At 44.1% G+C, this 17,602-nt stretch overlaps 1 protein-coding gene and 1 long non-coding RNA gene across 5 annotated transcripts in view; one reads left to right on the top strand and one right to left on the bottom strand.

Moving 5' to 3' along the window:
- The window catches only part of LOC148151774 (uncharacterized), a 43,825-nt gene extending 42,531 nt beyond the window's left edge, over window positions 1–1,294 (bottom strand). The window contains exon 1 of one of the 2 annotated variants that reach the window (XR_015754761.1): window positions 1,183–1,294. This is a non-coding gene — a long non-coding RNA (uncharacterized LOC148151774). The remainder of the gene's footprint in view (window positions 1–1,182) is intronic. The other variant, XR_015754763.1, reaches the window with a different exon arrangement.
- The window catches only part of xdh (xanthine dehydrogenase), a 152,453-nt gene that overhangs the window by 5,497 nt on the left and 129,354 nt on the right, over window positions 1–17,602 (top strand). Inside the window, exon 1 of one of the 3 annotated variants that reach the window (XM_087984063.1) lies at window positions 1,503–1,951. The exons of 1 other annotated variant lie outside the window; for it this stretch is intronic. The gene's annotated coding sequence lies outside the window, so the exon portion shown is untranslated. Of the gene's footprint in view, window positions 1–1,502; window positions 1,952–17,602 lie in introns of those variants that run through there. One more of the 3 variants, XM_087984050.1, reaches the window with a different exon arrangement.

Genomic DNA, 17,602 nt, shown 5'->3' with positions numbered 1-17,602 from the left:
AATACGCACGTTTTTTATACCCCTCCTTTAACATCATACCATCACATTGATCCAATATTGACAAACCAGTAAGTTCAAATGCAATTTGGTTTCAGTATTCTGGGCATAATTTAAACTAATTGGTTAAATTTGAATTGTTGTCAAAACAGCAACCAAGACTCAGGTATCCATTTAACAAACACATGTATCTGTTTTGGAAAAGCTCATCTCCCAGCTTTCCATTTGGGCAACTGAATTCAGAAATTCAGAAAACATTTCTATTTTAAAGTGAATGTGCGTGCTTTGGACTTTGTCACAATATGATTAGCTGAGGAAGAGCAGGAGTTGTGTGATTATTAGCACTAGGAGAAAGTGAGGACTGCAGATGCTGGAGATCAGTTCGAATGTGTGGTGCTGGAAAAGCACAGCAGGTCGGGCAGCATCCGAGGAGCAGACGAATTGACGTTTCGAGCATAGGCCCTTCATCAGGAATGACTCTCCTGCTCCTCAGATGCTGCCTAACTAATTATTAGCACTGTGGACCATTGCTATAAATGTTATGTATCAGTGAATTAAATCATGTAGTCAATCAATTAGTGTTCTGCCTGCCTGGGAATGGGATCCTGTCTCTCAAACAGCAACAGCCCCTTCTATTATTCATGCCTTAGAGAACAATATCGGGCTTCCACAGGACACAGCAGACCACTAAAGGTTCAGAGGAATGTCAGTTAGCATGAGCGTGGGGCTTGGGTGACCATCGTGGCCAATTCTTGCACTCTACAAAAAAACCTGTATCATTTTCTCCTGCATTTCCAATTTCAACAGGGATTGGGTCAATACTGGTCAAGGAAATTTGCATATGTAACTATGAGTCAAGAGTGTGGTGCTGGAAAAGCGCAACAGGTCAGGCATCACTCGAGGAGCAGGAGAATCGATGTTTCGGGTGTAAGCCCTTCATTCCTGACTGATGCAGTATCCAGAACCTTTGGGAAGATCAAAGACCAGATTCCTAATGTCCTTTTGAAAGGAATGTTGGTTTCTGATTTCACTCCTCGGGGGAGTAACTTTAAAGTTATTTTCAACTTTACGATTTTGAAAGTACCTAACCAGCCACCTCCAGGACTTCTCCCACCAATAAAAATTGAGATTCTTTAACGGCCCCACAGTCACTCACTGAGGAATTACCACAATGTGTTGCCTTACCTGCTAAGCGACAGTAGTGATTGGAAGACAACATTTTACACATGAATTTAGACATGACTCCAGGTACTATTGTGTATGAAGAGACATCCTCTTGATCTCTGGGCAATCTAATTTGTCACTGGCGCAGATCATTATAGAGTGCACTTTGGATTTGCTATTTGTAATCATTAACAGAGACATGGCTGAAGGCCTTATGCCCGAAACGCCGATTCCCCTGCTCCCCGGATACTGCCTGACCTGCTGAGCTTTTCCAGCACCACACTCTTGACTCTGACCTCCAGCATCTGCAGCCCTCACTTTCTCCATACGTAACTATGAGTCAATCTTTGAGTACATGGAGTGAAATTGTACAAACGATCCTTATGTTGATATTCCTGACATTGAAGAGGCAGACTGACAGCTGAATGCATTTTTCTGGGCTGTAATAGGATAAATAAATTAGCTTGCGGGGCCTGTGTCGGGCCATGTGTTTTTTTAAAGGTACAGCGATCATTGATTGGCACGGGACTGACTATGAAAAATATCAGTGCTGTGGCTCCAAAATACGGTGAAGGAGTTATTGAACCCAGAAGGAAATCCTGTTCAGCCACGTCTCTGTTAATGATTACAAATAGCAAATCCAAAGTGCACTCTAGAATGATCTGTGCCAGTGACAAATTATATTGCCCAGAGATCAAGAGGATGTCTCTTCATACACAATAGTACCTGGAGTCCAATCTAAATTCATGTGTAAAATGCTGGTCTTCTAATCACTACTGTCGCTTAGCAGGTAAGGCAACACGTTGTGGTAATTCCTCAGTGAGTGACTGTGGGGCCGTTAAAGAATCTCAACTTTGTTTGGTGGGAGAAGTCCTGGAGGTGGCTGGTTAGGTACTTTCAAAATCGTAAAGTTGAAAATAACTTTAAAGTTACTCCACCGAGGAGTGAAACCAGAAACCGATATTCGTTTCAAAAGGGTATTAGGAATCTGGTCTTTGATCTTCCCAAAGGTTCTGGATACTGCATCAGCCAATTCATGTTTCCAAAACCGAGATGGGCAGGCAAGCGAAGGATTGCGTGGGAAATAAATAAGAAAAAGTACACAGGAAATTGCAGCAGATGTTGCTCATTCCAGGTTTTCGGTAGTGCCATATAAGGCCATAAGATATAGGAGCAGAAGGAGACAATTTGGCCCATCAGGGTCTGCTCTCCCATTCAATGGGATTATTGCTGATCTGATCAGTCCCAACTTCACTTTCCTGCCTTTACCCGAGAACCCTTAAATCCCCTTATTGATTAAAAATCCCTCTATCTCAGAGTTGAATGTACTTAATAATCCTGTCTTGACAGCCCCCTGAGGTTAAGAATTCCACAGATTCATTTCCCTCCGAGAGAAAAGATCTTCCTTTTCAATGCGCCTTTAATGTACAAGCCTTTATTCTGAGATGAGGCGCTCTGGTCTGAGGCTCTCCCTCGAGGGGCACATCCACCCTGTCAAATCCCCTAAGTTTATATTTCATCCCCTTTGAAATAAAATTCAAAATTCCATTGGTGTTCCCTATTATCTGCTAAATGTCAATGCCAGCTTTCTGTGATTCAGGCACTAGGACCTGCAAATCCCTCTTCCATAGCTGTCTGCAGTCTTTCCTCATCGAGATAATATTCATCTCCTCTGTTCTTCCTGTCAAAGTGCATGATCTCACAAATATTCCATCTGCCATGTTTTTCCCCTGTCGCTTAACCATCAGAGACTTGTAGTCAAGTTTAACCTCCTGCAGCCCCAAACTTTATTCCCATATTCCTACAAATATTTCCTCTTCGGATAATGATCCACTGCTCTTTCGAATGCCATTATTGAATGATAATCTCAGGGTTACCTCAGATTACAACAGAATCTTGATCAGATGGGTTGAGAAGTGGCAGGTGGAGTTTAATTCAGATAAATGCGAGGTGCTGCATTTTGGGAAAGCAAATCTTAGCAGGACTTATACACTTAATGGTAAGGTCCTAGGAAGTGTTGCTGAACAAAGAGACCTTGGAGTGCAGGTTCATAGCTCCTTGAAAGTGGAGTCATAAGTAGATAGAATAGTGAAGAAGATGTTTGATATGCTTTCCTTTATTGGTCAGAGTATTGAGTATAGGAATTGGGAGGTCATGTTGCAGCTGTACAGGGCATAGGTTAGATCACTGTTGGACTATTGCATGCAATTCTGGTCTCCTTCCTATTGTGAAACTTGAAAGGGTTCAGAAAAGATTTACAAGGATGTTGCCAGGGTTGGAGGATTTGATCTATAGGGAGAGGTTGAACAGGCTGGGTCTGTTTTCCCTGGAGCGTTGGAGGCTGAGGGGTGACCTTATAGAGGTTTGCAAAATTATGAGGAGCATGGATAGGGTAAATTGACAAGGTCTTTTCCCTGGGCTAGGAGAGTCCAGAACTAGAGGACATAGGTTTAGGGTGAGAGGGGAAAGATATAAAAGAGACCTAAGGGCAACCTTTTCACGCAGAGGGTGGTACGTGTATGGAATTAGCTGCCAGAGGAAGTGGTGGAGGCTGGTACAATTGCAACATTTAAAAGGCATCTGGATGAGTATATGAATAGGAAGGGTTTGGAGGGATGTGTACCTGTGCTGGCAGATGGGACTAGATTGGGTTGTGATATCTGGTTGGCATGGATGGGTTGGACTGAAGGGTCTGTTTCAGTGCTGTACATCTCTATGACTCTGTGATACTGCATCCCAAATTGAAACCATTCATTCCGAAAACATGCTTTTTGCCATGTCATCAATGCTTCCTTTTGCCAATCCTCTCAAAACAATGTCTTCTGCTTTGTAATTCTTCCACCAATGGGAACAGCTTCTCCTTGCCCACTATGGTACAGAAGGACCTTGTTTGGTCCATCGTGCCTGCTTCAATTCTATTTACCTAATGCCAACCTAACCCCTTTTCCCCACATCCCTGCAAACCATTTCTATCGAAATAATCATCCAATGCCTTCCTGACTGCTTTGCTTGAACCTGCATCCACCACATTTCCAGGCAGGGTCGCCCAGACTCTAACTGCTCAATGTGTCAAAACGTTGTTTTTCCTCCATCACTCTTACTTCATTTGCACAGGCCACTTGAAAGCTGCGCCCTCGCGTTCTTGTTTGTTTTACAAGTGTGAACACTTTCTACCTGTTTGTTCTCCCTCAGCATCTTTTGCTGAGAAGTAACTTGCCATATTTTCCTGATGGCAAGGCCATTCTTGTCTTAAAGGTATCAAATAACTTTTTGAGCCACAGGATGGCAGGTCATAATGACCAATGGAGTGTACATCTGAGGTCATGGACACACTATGTGTCAAGGGCGTCTGTGGGAAGTGTCACTGGGCAAATTAACTCGAGTTTCAGGTTAGAGAACTTCACCAGTGTCTGAAATCGCTGTTGTGTATCTGTGAGGCAAGGATCAATGTGGATAACCCACATTGGGAGATGGTCACACTGCAGATTACAAGCACAAAGGCAGAAAGGGATTGGGAGATGACCAGGAAGTCTACAAAAACAAGGCAAGAATCCCCCCAAGTCAACGTTTTGAAGAATCCCCCCAACTCAACTTTTCTGAGTCGACGTTCTATTTAAGAAACTGGTGGAGGAAACTCAGGGGAGTCAAGCCCGAAGCACCGCAAGTGTCTCAGCTATACACGGGAGGAGGAAGGAGAATCATAGAATCCCTGCAGTGTGGAAGCAGGCCATTCAGCCCATACCAACCCTCTGAAGAGAATCCCACCCAGACTAATCTAACCCAACCGTCCCGTAGCCCAACACTTCAACTCCCCCTCCCACTCCACCAAGGACATGCAGGTCCTTGGACTCCTCCATCGCCAGACCATGGCAACACGACAGTTGGAGGAAGAGCGCCTCATCTTCCACCTAGGAACCCTCCAACCACAAGGGATGAACTCGGATTTCACCAGTTTCCTCATTTCCCCTCCCCCCACCTTGTCTCAGTCAAATCCATCGAATTCAGCACTGCCTTCTTAACCTGCAATATTCTTCCTGACCTCTCCACCCCCACCCCAGTCTGACCTATCACCCTCACCTTGACCTCTTTCCACCTATCACATTTCCAACGCCCCTCCCCCAAGTCCCTCCTCCCTACCTTTTATCTTAGCCTGCTGGACAAACTTTCCTCATTCCTGAAGAAGGGCTTATGCCCGAAACGTCGATTCTCCTGTTCCCTGGATGCTGCCTGACCTGCTGCGCTTTTCCAGCAACACATTTTCAGCTCTGATCTCCAGCATCTGCAGACCTCACTTTCTCCTTATCCTTCAGAGGGTCAGTGTGGACTTGTTGGGCTGAAGGGCCTGTTTCCATACTGTAGGGAATCTAACAAAATGCCCCTTTATCCCAATTGTCTGTCTCCTATTAGTTAGTCAACCCATCTATCCTTATTAATAAATTACCCCAACACCATGGGCTCATATCACAACAACCTAATATGTCATTGAATATCCAAATATGTTTAATCCACCAGATCCCCTGTATCTATCTTGCTTTTCCCTCCTCAGCAAACTCTAATACATTTGTCAGACGTGATTTCTCGTTTGTGAGCCGTGTTAACTCTGCTGTATAAAATGTGTCCCACTATATTACATCCTTTACAACTGAGTCTTACATTTCCCCATGGCCAATGGTAAGCTAAATGGCCAATAGCTACCAATGCTTCTGCCTCCCTCCCTTTTTGAATACATTGGAAAATTTCTAACCTTTGGGATTTTGCCAGAATATAAGGATTCTTGGAAAATCATAACTGGGGCATCCATTAACTCAGTAACTGCATAGTTTAAAATGCCAAGTGCAGGGGACTAATTGGCCATTACCCCAACAGTATCCCTGCTACATCTTTCTCTCCTGATCTATTTCCTGTGCCCCTTGAATATTTAGTAATTTTAAGATGCTATTAGTGTCTTCTATACTGTGAAGACTGATGCAGAGTATTTATTCAACTCCTCTGCCAATCCCTGGTTACCCTTTATTATTTCTCTAACTTCACCTATGTCCATTCTGCTATCTCTATTCCTTTTCATGTATTGAAAGAAACTTGCTATCTGTTTTCATATTACTAGCTAGCTTGCACTCATAGTTTATTGTTTCTTCATTAGCTTTCTTGTCAACTTTTTGTAGACTTTTAAAACTTTTCCTTTGCTTTAACACCTAATTTTTACCTCATTACATGTTTATTTTCATTCTCTTTAATATTAACCGTACCTTCCCTGTTTAACCATGATTGGTTTATCCCCTTCCCAGAAACCTTTTTTCCTCACTGGGAAATATCTTTGGTGTGAGTCATAAACTGTTTTTTCTTAAAATCGGCTATTATTCCTCAACCATCTGCTAAACACCTTTCCCTGTTCGCATAGAAAACTCTTTCCTCAGCCCTGTGTAGTTATCTAATTTGGATTTGTCTCACACAGTTATTTATTTTATTCCAAAGTCATTGGATCCATTTTTTTCCAAGCAACTTTCCTGAAGAGATGGATAGATTCATACAGCGCAGTAAAGGCCCTTCAGCCCATTGAATCTGCACCAACATAGCTACGACTAAAAATGCGCTATTCCTAATTTCCTGCACTTGTCCCATCTCCTTGAATGTTACGATATTTTTGAAGTACTCATCCAAACTTTTTTTAAAGGTTGTAAGATTTCCATCCTCCATTATCTACCCAGGCAATGCAGTCCAGATTTCCACCACCCGCTGAGCAAAAACATCTTTTCCCAAATCCCTTTTGAATTTCCTACACCTTACCCGAGGACTATGCCCTCTTGTGATTGACCCCTCAATCAAGAGGTCTCTATTCTCTATTCCCCCTGTCCATGTCATTCATAACCTTATACCCCACAGTATTTGCCTCATTATATGTTTATTTTCATGGGTGAGTCACGAACCAGAGGACACAGTTTAAAAATAAGGGGTAGGCCATTTAGAACAGAGTTGAGGAGAAACTTCTTCACCCAGAGAGTGGTGGGTGTGTGGAATGCTCTGCTCCAGAAGGCTGTGGAGGCCAAGTCTCTGGACTCGTTTAAGAAAGAGTTGGATAGAGCTCTCAAGGATAGTGGAATCAAGGGTTATGGGGATAAGGCAGGAACAGGATACTGATTGAGGGTGATCAGCCATGATCATAATGAATGGTGGTGCTGGCTCGAAGGGCAGAATGGCCTACTCCTGCACCTATTGTCTATTGTCTAGTGTCTTGTCCACCCACTCCCTCAATTTTCTCTGCTCTAAAGAAAGCAACCTAAACCTGTCTAGTTTCTCCATCCCAGATGTTATGACACGCTGGTAGATTGGCAGTTCTCCTCTCAACTGTTCAATTTTTCCTGGCCTTATACCCCCAAATCATTGGATTGTGTCATTGACTTTTAAGATTGTCAATACACTCAATTCAAACTTGTTTGGAGGTGGGTATTTTGGGGTATAATTTAAACTGATTGGTCAAATTTAAATTTGTTCTTGTCTCCATGCAACCAGCTAATCGAGTTGTTCAACCAAATGTTACATTATATCTTTTTTCAGCATACTTGGTGCTGTCAGGTAATTTTTGCTCGCTTTTAACTCTCTTCAAGGTACAGTAACCTACATATTCATAACACTAGGCAACATCCTGGTGAACCTCATCCGTACCCCCTTCCAATGCTATCGCATCCTTCCTGTAGTGAGGTAACCAGAACTGCACACAGTACTCCAGCTGTGGCCTAGCTAATATTCTGTACAACTCCAACATTACTGTCTTGCTCCTATGCTCTATGCTATGCCTGATGAAAACAAGTGTCCCATATGCCTTCTTAACTACCTTATTCACGTGCTCTGCCATCTTCAGGGATCTGTAAATAATTACCCCAAAATCCTTCTGTTCCTCTAAGCTACCCAGTGTCCTGCATTTTATAGAATACACTCCATAAGTTCTGCCATATGATTAGCTTCAGTCCTGAAGGAGGGTTACCACCTGAAATGTTGACTTCTCCACCTCCTGATGCTGCCTGGCTTGCTGTGTTCTCCCAGCCTCCTGCCTGTCCACTTTGGATTCAAGCACTTGCAGGTTTTTTTTGTCTCTAACCAAATATGATTAGTTTTGCTAGTATGATCTACCTGTGGTTAGGTTGATACCTGCCCCACCAGAGCAGCTCTCTTTTACTCCAGTACTTGTGCCAGTGCCCCATGCACTAGACAGGGTGGTGAAGAAGGCATTTGCCATGCTTGCCTTCATTAGTCCAATAATGGAGCGTTGGGGTTGGGACTTCATGTTGTCAATGTACAAGACATTGGTGAGGCCAGTTTTCGAATACTGCCTACAATTGTTGAGGACTGTTGTTAAACTAGAAAGATTTACAAAGAGATTGCCGGGACTGAAGCTGTTTGACTTATAAAGAGAGGCTGAATAGGCTGGGATTTTTTTTATCCCTGGAGCATCAGAGGCTGAGGGGTGACCTTACAAGGATTTATAGAATCATGAGGGGCACAGACAAGGTGAAAAGTGAAGGTCTTTTTCCATTGTTAGGGGAGTGCCAAACTAAAGGTTTAAGGTGAGAGGCAAAAGAATTAACAGGGACCTAAAGGGCAGCTTTTTTACGCAGAGGGTGGTGCGTGTATGGAATGAGCTGCCACCTATTTAACTCCTCAACTTTATTTACCATGTCCCAGTGTCCCCATGGCTCAGGAAACAATTCATAGGTCATTACCTTGGAAGTTTTACTTTTCAATTTAGCTCCTAACTGTTCAAGATCTTCCAGCAAAGCCTCCTTTCAGTCCTAATTTGGAGATGCCGGTGTTGGACTGGGGTGGACAAAGTTAAAAATCACACAACACCAGGTTATAGTCCAACAGGTTTAATTGGAAGCACACTAGCTTTTGGAGCGACGCTCCTTCACCTTCACCAAAAGCTAGTGTGCTTCCAATTAAACCTGTTGGACTATAACCTGGTGTTGTGTGATTTTTAACTCCTTTCAGTCCCATCAATATATTAGTATTAACGTAGGTGACAGCAACTGGACCCCTCCCCTCCCTCTCCAAGATGTTCCTTGGGTCTGAGGAGATGTTCTTCACCCTGACACTGGGCAGGCAGTACAGCCTTCAGGACCCCCGCTCACGGTTGCACAGAACACTATCTATCCTCCTTACTGCGTCTTCACCTACACAACCACAGTCTCATTTACTCCCCACCACTTCAATGACTCCCTGTACCAATGATGTAGTGGAGCTGGTGTTGAACTAGGGTGTACAATGTTAAAAGTCACACAACACCAGGTTATAGTCCAACAGGTTTATTTGGAAGCACTAGCCTTTGGAGCGCTGCTCCTTCATCGGGTAGCTGTGGAGCAGGATCATAAGACACAGAATTTATAGCAGAAAGTTACATTGTCATGCAGTTGAAATGATATACTGAACAAACCTAGATTGCTATCAAGTCTTTCATCTTTTAGAATGAGTTGCAGGTTCATTAATACGTAAATCCCAGAACTTCTTTTACGTAACATTCTCTAGATAACTTCAGGTATTATTTTAAAAAAGGTGACATCTCAGCTCGGACAATGCATTAAAGGTGTGAGGTTAGGGTCCATCTGTATCCCAACCTTGAGTCAGACTGGTTCTATTTCCAAAGTAGGAATTTATAAAATATTACATGGATTGACTGCCTGCATTAACTGTCTGCAGATTGTGTGCTTTTTGAGCAAAATAGAATGTATCTGCAAATATAATTCGGCAAATGCAGTTTCACCCCTTGGACTTATATGTGTGTTTGAATGCATGAGAGAGAGTATGAGCATGTGCATGTATGTGTGAGTGCACGTGAGAGAATGTGTGCTTGCGTGTGTGCATGGTTGGTAAAGTGTGCATGCAAATATGATGAGGTATAAGCCTGTGAGAGGGTGTATGCATGGGTGTAGGTGTGGGGGTGTATATGTATGAGAGACAGCATGTGTATGAGAGAGGGTCTGCGTGACTATGTCAGAGTGTGTGTGCATGTGTGAGTGTATAGTGTAGTGGGGTCACCTGCAGTGTGACATGAACCTAAGGTTCCGGTTGAGGTCATCCTCATGAGTACTGAACTTGGTTATCAGGCTCTGCTCGGCCACTCTGCATTGTTGCGTATCCCAACATCTGCCTTGGAGACTGGACACCCAGGAGCGGAGAAACTACGCCATGCTCTTCATGTTCTTCACATTCTGCAATATATTATCAATGAGGATGGGCAGGTGACCCCACAATACTATACACTCTCCCTCTCTCACTTACACACACACATACACACACACACACACTCTCTCTCTCTCTCTCTCTCATACACACCCACACACATACACCCTCCATGCTTACATCCATGCACACACCCTCTCACAGGCTTATGCCTCATCATTCTTACATGCGCACCTTACCAACCATGCACGCACACAAACACACACTCTCTCATGCCCTTTCTCAAGCATGGCACGTTGGCTCAGTGGTTAGCACTGCTGCCTCACAGCACCAGGGACCCAGGTTCAATTCCTGCCTCGGGCAACTGTCTGTGTGGAGTTTGCACATTCTCCCCGTGTCTGCGTGGGTTTCCTCCCACAGTCCAAAGATGTGCATGTCAGGTGAATTGGCCGTGCTAAATTGCCCGTAGTGTTAGGTGGATTAGTCAGGGGTAAATATAGGGGGGTGGGTTTCCCTTCGGAGGGTTGGTGTGGACGTGTTAGGCCAAAGAGCCTGTTTCCACATTGTAGGTAATCTATCTAATCTATACTCCATCATACTCTCACACACACACTTTATCAAGCATGCACTCTCAATCTCTCTCATGTCGATGGAGTGAATTTGCAGATACATTCTATTTTGCCCAAAAAGCACACACTCTGCAGGCAGTCAATGCAGCCAGTCAAACCATGTAATTTTTTAAAAATTCCTACTTTGGAAATAGAACCAGTCTGACTCAAGATTGGGATACAGACAGACTCTAACCTCACACCTTTAATGCATTATCTGAGCTGAAATGTCACCTATTTTTATAAAGCCTTAAGTTACCTCAAGAATGTGACTTAAAATAAGTTCTGGCATTTACATATTAATGAACCAAAACCTGCAATCCATTCTAAAAGATGAAAGACTTGACAGCAATCTAGGTTTGTTCAGTATATCATTTCAGCTGCATGACACTGTAATTTTTTGCTATAAATTCTGTATCTTATGATCCTGTTCCACAGCTACCTGATGAAGGAGCAGCGCTCAAAAAGCTAGTGCTTCCAAATAAACCTGTTGGACCATAACCGGGTGTTATATGATTTTTAACTTTGCCCCTGTACCAAGGTGTTATCGTCAGATCTGTCATTCATCCCGCACTCCCCGTACAGTAACTGTTGGACAATTTCAGATGCTGAGACACCTCAAGGACTCTCCCCTGGGTGCTTGTACCTCTCTCATTTACATTCACAACCTTCTGTCTTTACAATTCCTTTTTAAGCTCTGTTTATTTGTCCTTTCTGTTTTATGTTACTCCCTCTCTTCCCTATAACCTGTTTTAACTGATTATGTAGCTTTCTTGTATATTCTTCCTCATCGTTCTGACTTTGACCTTTTATTGTCTGGCTTGCCTTTCTTTCAGTAGCAAACTGAAATATAATGTTGTCAGGGCCCATAGCCTTTGCAGTATCCACTGTCTCCAACTGTTTCTTGATATCACATGGAGTGAATAGAATTGGCTGAAGACTGGTATCTGTAATGCTGGGGACCACTGGAGGAGGCCAAGAAGGATTATCCACTCGGCACTTATGGCTGAAGATTGCTGAGAAAGATTCAGCCTTATCTTTTGCTCTGATGTGCTGGGCGCTCTCATCATTGAGGATGGGGTTATTTGTGGAGCCTCTTCCTCCAGTGAGCTATTTAATTGTCCATCGCCTGGATGTGGCAGGACTGCAGAGTTTATATCTGATCCATTACTTGTGGAATCCCTTAGCTCTGTCTATCACTTACTGTTTATGCTGCTTGACATGTTTGTCATAGTCATGTTTGATACCTTTAGCAAGTTGATACCTCATTTTTCAGTCTGCCTGATGTCGCTTCTGTCCTGTACTCTTCATTGAACCAGAGTTGATCTCCTGGTTTGCTGGCAATGGTTGAGTAGGGGATAGGCAGGGCCATGAGATTGCAGATTGTATTGGAGTAAAATTTTGCTGCTGTTGATGGCCTGTGGTTGAAGAAATTCCTTCTCGTCTCAGTTCTAGAGGGTTGTCCTTTCACTTTGAGGTGGTGTTCTTAGGTGATGGTCTCTCTTACTCGTGGAAACATCTTCTCCACATCCACTCTATCCAGGCCTCTCAGTATCCTGTAAGTTTCAATCAGATTCCCCCCAATCCCCTCCTCTGTTTAAACTCCATCGAGTCAGACCCAGAGTCCTCAACCACTCCTCATATAACAAGCCCTTCATCTCCAGAATCATTTTTAATACACTCTCTGGACCCCCTCCAATGCCAGCACACCCTTCCTGAGATATGGGGCCCAGAGCAGCTCATAATATTCCAAATGTGGTCGGACCAGTGCCTTAAACAGCCTCAGCAATCCATCTCTGCTGTTGTAATCTAGTCCTCTTGAAATGAATGCTAATATTGTATTTGCCTTCCTAACTGCCAACTGAACCTACATGATAACCGCAACAGATTCCTGAACTTGGACTCCCAGGTCCCTTTGTGCTTCAGCTTTCCCAAGCCTTTCCCTTTTTAGAAAATAGTCTGCATCTCTATTCTTCTGACCAAAATGCAAAACCTCACACTTTGCCATCTGTACTTCTTTGCACTCTCTCCTCACGTGTCCAAAACTTTCTACAGCCTCCCCACTTCCTCAACACTACCTGTCCCTCAACCTGTCTTTGTGTCATCTGCAAATGTAGAACAACGCCCTCAGTTTCTTCGTCCAAATTGTTAAGGTACAACATGAATAGTTATGGTTCCCAACATAGACCTCTGCAAAACTCCACACGTTACTGTCTGCCTTCTGCCAGTCAGCCAGCCCTCTATCCATGCCAGTACCTTGCCCCGAACCCCATGGGCCCTTATCTTGTTTAGCAACCTCCCGTGTAGCATGTTGTGAAAGGCCATCTAGAAATTCAAATATATCATATCCGCTGGCTCTCCCACACCGTCCCATGGCCCAACATTTCAACTCCCCCTCCCACTCTGCCGAGGACATGGAGGTCCTGGGCCTCCTTCACCGCCGCTCCCTCACCACCAGATGCCTGGAGGAAGAACGCCTCATCTTCCGCCTCGGAACACTTCAACCCCAGGGCATCAATGTGGACTTCAACAGTTTCCTCATTTCCCCTTCCCCCACCTCACCCTAGTTCTAAACTTCCAGCTCAGCACTGTCCCCATGACTTGTCCGGACCAGTCCTACCTGTCTATCTCCTTTTCCACCTATCCACTCCACCCTCTCCTCCCTGACCTATCACCTTCATCCCCTCCCCCACTCACCCATTGTGCTCTATGCTACTTTCTCCCCACCTCCACCCTCCTCTAGCTTATCTCTCCACGCTTCAGGCTCACTGCCTTTATTCCTGATGAAGGGCTTTTGCTCGAAACGTCGATTTCGCTGCTCCTCGGATGCTGCCTGAACTGCTGTGCTCTTCCAGCACCACTAATCCAGAATCTCCTTTGTCTAACTTGATTGTACCGCTGCAAAGAATTCTAACAGATGTGGCAGACAAGATCCCTCCCAATGTACTTCCAATTACTTCATGATCTCATCCTTAATAATGGTCTCTTAAAGTCTTACCAAAGACTGCGATCCTGTTAACTAGCCTATAGTTGCCTATATTCTGCTTCCCTCCCTTCTTAAACAGGGTTGTTACGTTAGTCATTTTCCAGTCCTCTGGGAGCCCCCCTAACTCCAGTGATTCCTGGAAGATCACCACCAATGCCTTCACAATCCCCTCAGTGACCTCCTTCAGAAGCTGACATGTAGTCCATCGATCCGGGTAATTTATCCACCTTCAGACCTTTCGGCACCTCCTCCTTAGTGATGGTCACGACACTCCCCTCTGCCCCTTGACTCTCTTGACGTTTTGGTGTGCCTGCAAGTGTGTTCCAATGAGAAAAATGACGGAAAGTTTGCAGTTCAATTCCTCTGCCGTTTCTTTGTTCCCATTACTATTTCTCCAGCCTCGTTTTCCACCGGTCCAATGCCTATTCTGACCTCTCTCTTACCTTTAAATATTTAAAAAAACAACCTCTTGTAATCTTGCGGTGTATTACTAGCTCACTTACTCACATATTTCATCTTCTTTCTTGTTTTGTCAAACGTCCTCTGATGGAATTCCCAATCATCTGGCTTTCCTCAAATCCTCGCCACATTGTACATTTTTTCTTTTGCTTGAACACTTCCCTGACTTTCCTGTCAGCCATAGTTGCCTTGTCCTCCCCTTAGTATATTTCTTCTTCCTTGGGATGAATTTCTGCTGGGCCTCCCAAATTGAATTCAGAAGCTCCTGCTCCACCGTCCCCCCTCCTGGGCTCCCGTTCCAGTTAATTCTGGCCAGCTCCTCCCTCATGTCTTTGTCCTTACCTTTACTCAGCTGTAATGTTGTTACTTCTGATTCCAGCTTCTCCCTCTCAAACTGTCAGGTGAATTCTGTCATATTATGGTCACTGGTCCTTAGGAGTTCCCTCACCTTAAGCTCCCTAATCAAGTCTCCCTCACTATGCATCACCAAATCCAGAATTGCCTGTTTCCCTGATGGACTCTACCAGGAGCTGCTCCAAAACCGTCTCATAGACATTCCACAAATTCCTTTTCTTGGGATCACTGATTTTCCCAGTCCATCCGCACATTAAAGTGTGCCATGATTATTGCAATGGTGCCTTTCGAGCATGTCTTTTCTGACTCCTGATTTATTTTCTTCCCCACATCCTGACTACTGCTAGGAGACCTGTCCATAACTCCCAACGGGGTCTTCTTTCCCTTTGCAGTTCTTCAACTCTATCCACACAGATTCTGCTCCTTTCGTCTCTGTATCACTCTTGCTAGCGATTGAATTTCATTTCTTACTGACAAGGCAACCCCATCCCCTGTACCCATCTGCCTGTCCTTTCAATAGGGTGTGTATCCTTGGATGTTTACTTCCCAATCCTGATCTCCTTGCAGCCATATCTCTGTGATACCTGCAACATGGTACAACACAGAAAAAAGGCCCATTTTGTCCAACAGCTCAGAATGTGTTCGTGTAGAGTTTAAAAGCATTATCAGTTTCTCTTCTCATTCAGGGAACCAGTTACTACAGCAGAAGTATTTGATTTGTGCAAGGAGTACTTTTGATTAGATTAGATTCCCTACAGTGCGGACCGGCCCTCCGGCCCAACATGTCCACACTGACCCTCTGAAGAGTTACTCACTCAGACCCATTCCCTCTGACTAACATACCTAACACTATGGGCAATTTAGCCTGGCCAATTCACCTGACCTGCACATCTTTGGACTGTGGGAAGAAACCGGAGCACCCGGAGGAAACCTGCACAGACACGGGGAGAACGTGCAAACTCCACACAGACAGTCGCCCGAGGCTGGAATCGAACCTGGGACCCTGGTGCTGTGAGGCAGCAGTGCCCCCATACTTGGTTAATGATTCTGGTTATAAATTTGTGGGGTAGTAGAACTGAGAAAGTTTTGGCTGTCAGATCTATAACAAGATCGTATCAGCAGTCTTGCAAATTATTTACCAGGAATCAGTTTAATAGAGCCCTAAAGGATTTAGAAAGAGTGCACTATCTCTGGACTTGAGTCACTGTAATGGATAGTGTCAGGAAATGAATTAAATTTTGTTTTGCTGCATGTTGCTATATTATTCCAGCTGCCTGATCGAGTTTGATGCTGTCAATAGTGAGAAGGGATCCATAAATTATGAAATTAAATCTGAAATTGGGAATGGAAATGTTCAGAAAACATGCTGGGAGTAGTTTATAGGCTTTGCAATACATAATTGTTAGGGACTTTTATCTCGTACAAATCAGAGATATCAAACTGACAAGGGCTGTTTAGCAAATATGTTTACAGAATGCTTTTGTGATCATTGCCATCGAGTCAGAGAGTCATAGAGATGTACAGCTCGGAAACAGACCCTTCTGTCCAACGTGTCCATGCCGACCAGATATCCTAACCTATTCTAGTCCCATTTGCCAGCACTTGGCCTATATTCCTCTAAACCCTTCCTATTCACATACCCATTCAGCTGTGGCATCGTGGGTCAGTGATTAACACTGCTGCCTTATAGTACCAGGGACCTGGGTTCAATTCCTACCTTGGGTGACTATCTGTGTGTGCTTCCCCTCACAATCCAAGGATGTACATGTCAGGTAAATTTGCTGTGCCAAATTGCCACAGCAATAGGTGTACTAGTCAGGGGTAAATATAGGGTGGGTTACTCTTCAGATTGTCTGTGTGGACTTGTTGGGCTGAAGGGCCTGTTTCCATTCATCATGGAATCTAATCTAATTTTGAAACAAAATGCTGTAATTGTACCAGCCTCCACCACTTCCTCTGGCAGCTCATTCCATACACCACCCTCTGTGTGAAAAAGTTGCCACTTAGGTCCCTAAACCTATGCCCTCTAGTTCTGGACTTCACCACCCCAGGGAAAACACCTTGTCTGTTTAGAGTTGAGAGTGTGGTGCTGGAAAAGCACAGCAGGTTAGGCATCATCAGAGAAACAGGAGAATCAACATTTTGGCCAAGAGCTTTTCACCAAAATGTCAATTTTCCTGCTCCTCGGATGCTGCCTGACCTGCTGTGCTTTTTGCAGCACCACTCTCGAGTCTGATCTCCAGCATCCGCAGTCCTTACTTTCACCTTGTCTATTTACCCTATCTATGCTCCTCATGATTTTATAAACCTCTATAAGGTCACCCCTCAGCCTCTGACACTCCAGGTAAAACAGCCCTAGCCTATTCAACCTCTCCTTATAGCTCTAACCCTCCAACCCTGGCAACATCCTTGTAAATCTTTTCGGAACCCTTTCAAGTTTCACATCTTTCCGATAGGAAGGAGACCAGAAATGCACGCAATATTCCAACAGTGGCCTAACCAATTAACCTGTACAGCCGCAACATGACCTCCCAACTTTTTCACTATCCTATCTACCTGTGACTCTACTTTCAAGAAACTATAAACCTGCACTCTGAGATCTCTTTGTTCATCAAAACTCCCTAGGACCTTACCATTAAGTGTATAAGTCCCACTAACATCCCAAAATGCAGCACCTCGCATTTATCTAAATTAAACTCCATCTGCCACTCCTCAGCCCATTGGCCCATCTGGTCCAGATCCTGTTGTAATCTGAGTTAAACTTCTTTGTTGTCCACTACACCTCCAATTTTGGTGTCATCTGCAAACTTACTATCTATACCTCTTATGTTCACGTCCAAATCATTTATATAAATGATGAAAA

This window comes from Chiloscyllium plagiosum, unplaced genomic scaffold (assembly GCF_037043375.1).
Source record: "Chiloscyllium plagiosum isolate Xiang-an unplaced genomic scaffold, Cpla_swu_hap1 HiC_scaffold_3, whole genome shotgun sequence".
Taxonomy (NCBI): Eukaryota; Metazoa; Chordata; class Chondrichthyes; order Orectolobiformes; family Hemiscylliidae; genus Chiloscyllium; species Chiloscyllium plagiosum.
The sequence above is the reverse complement of the archived record's forward strand: the minus strand, read 5'-3'. Positions and strand labels throughout refer to the sequence as shown.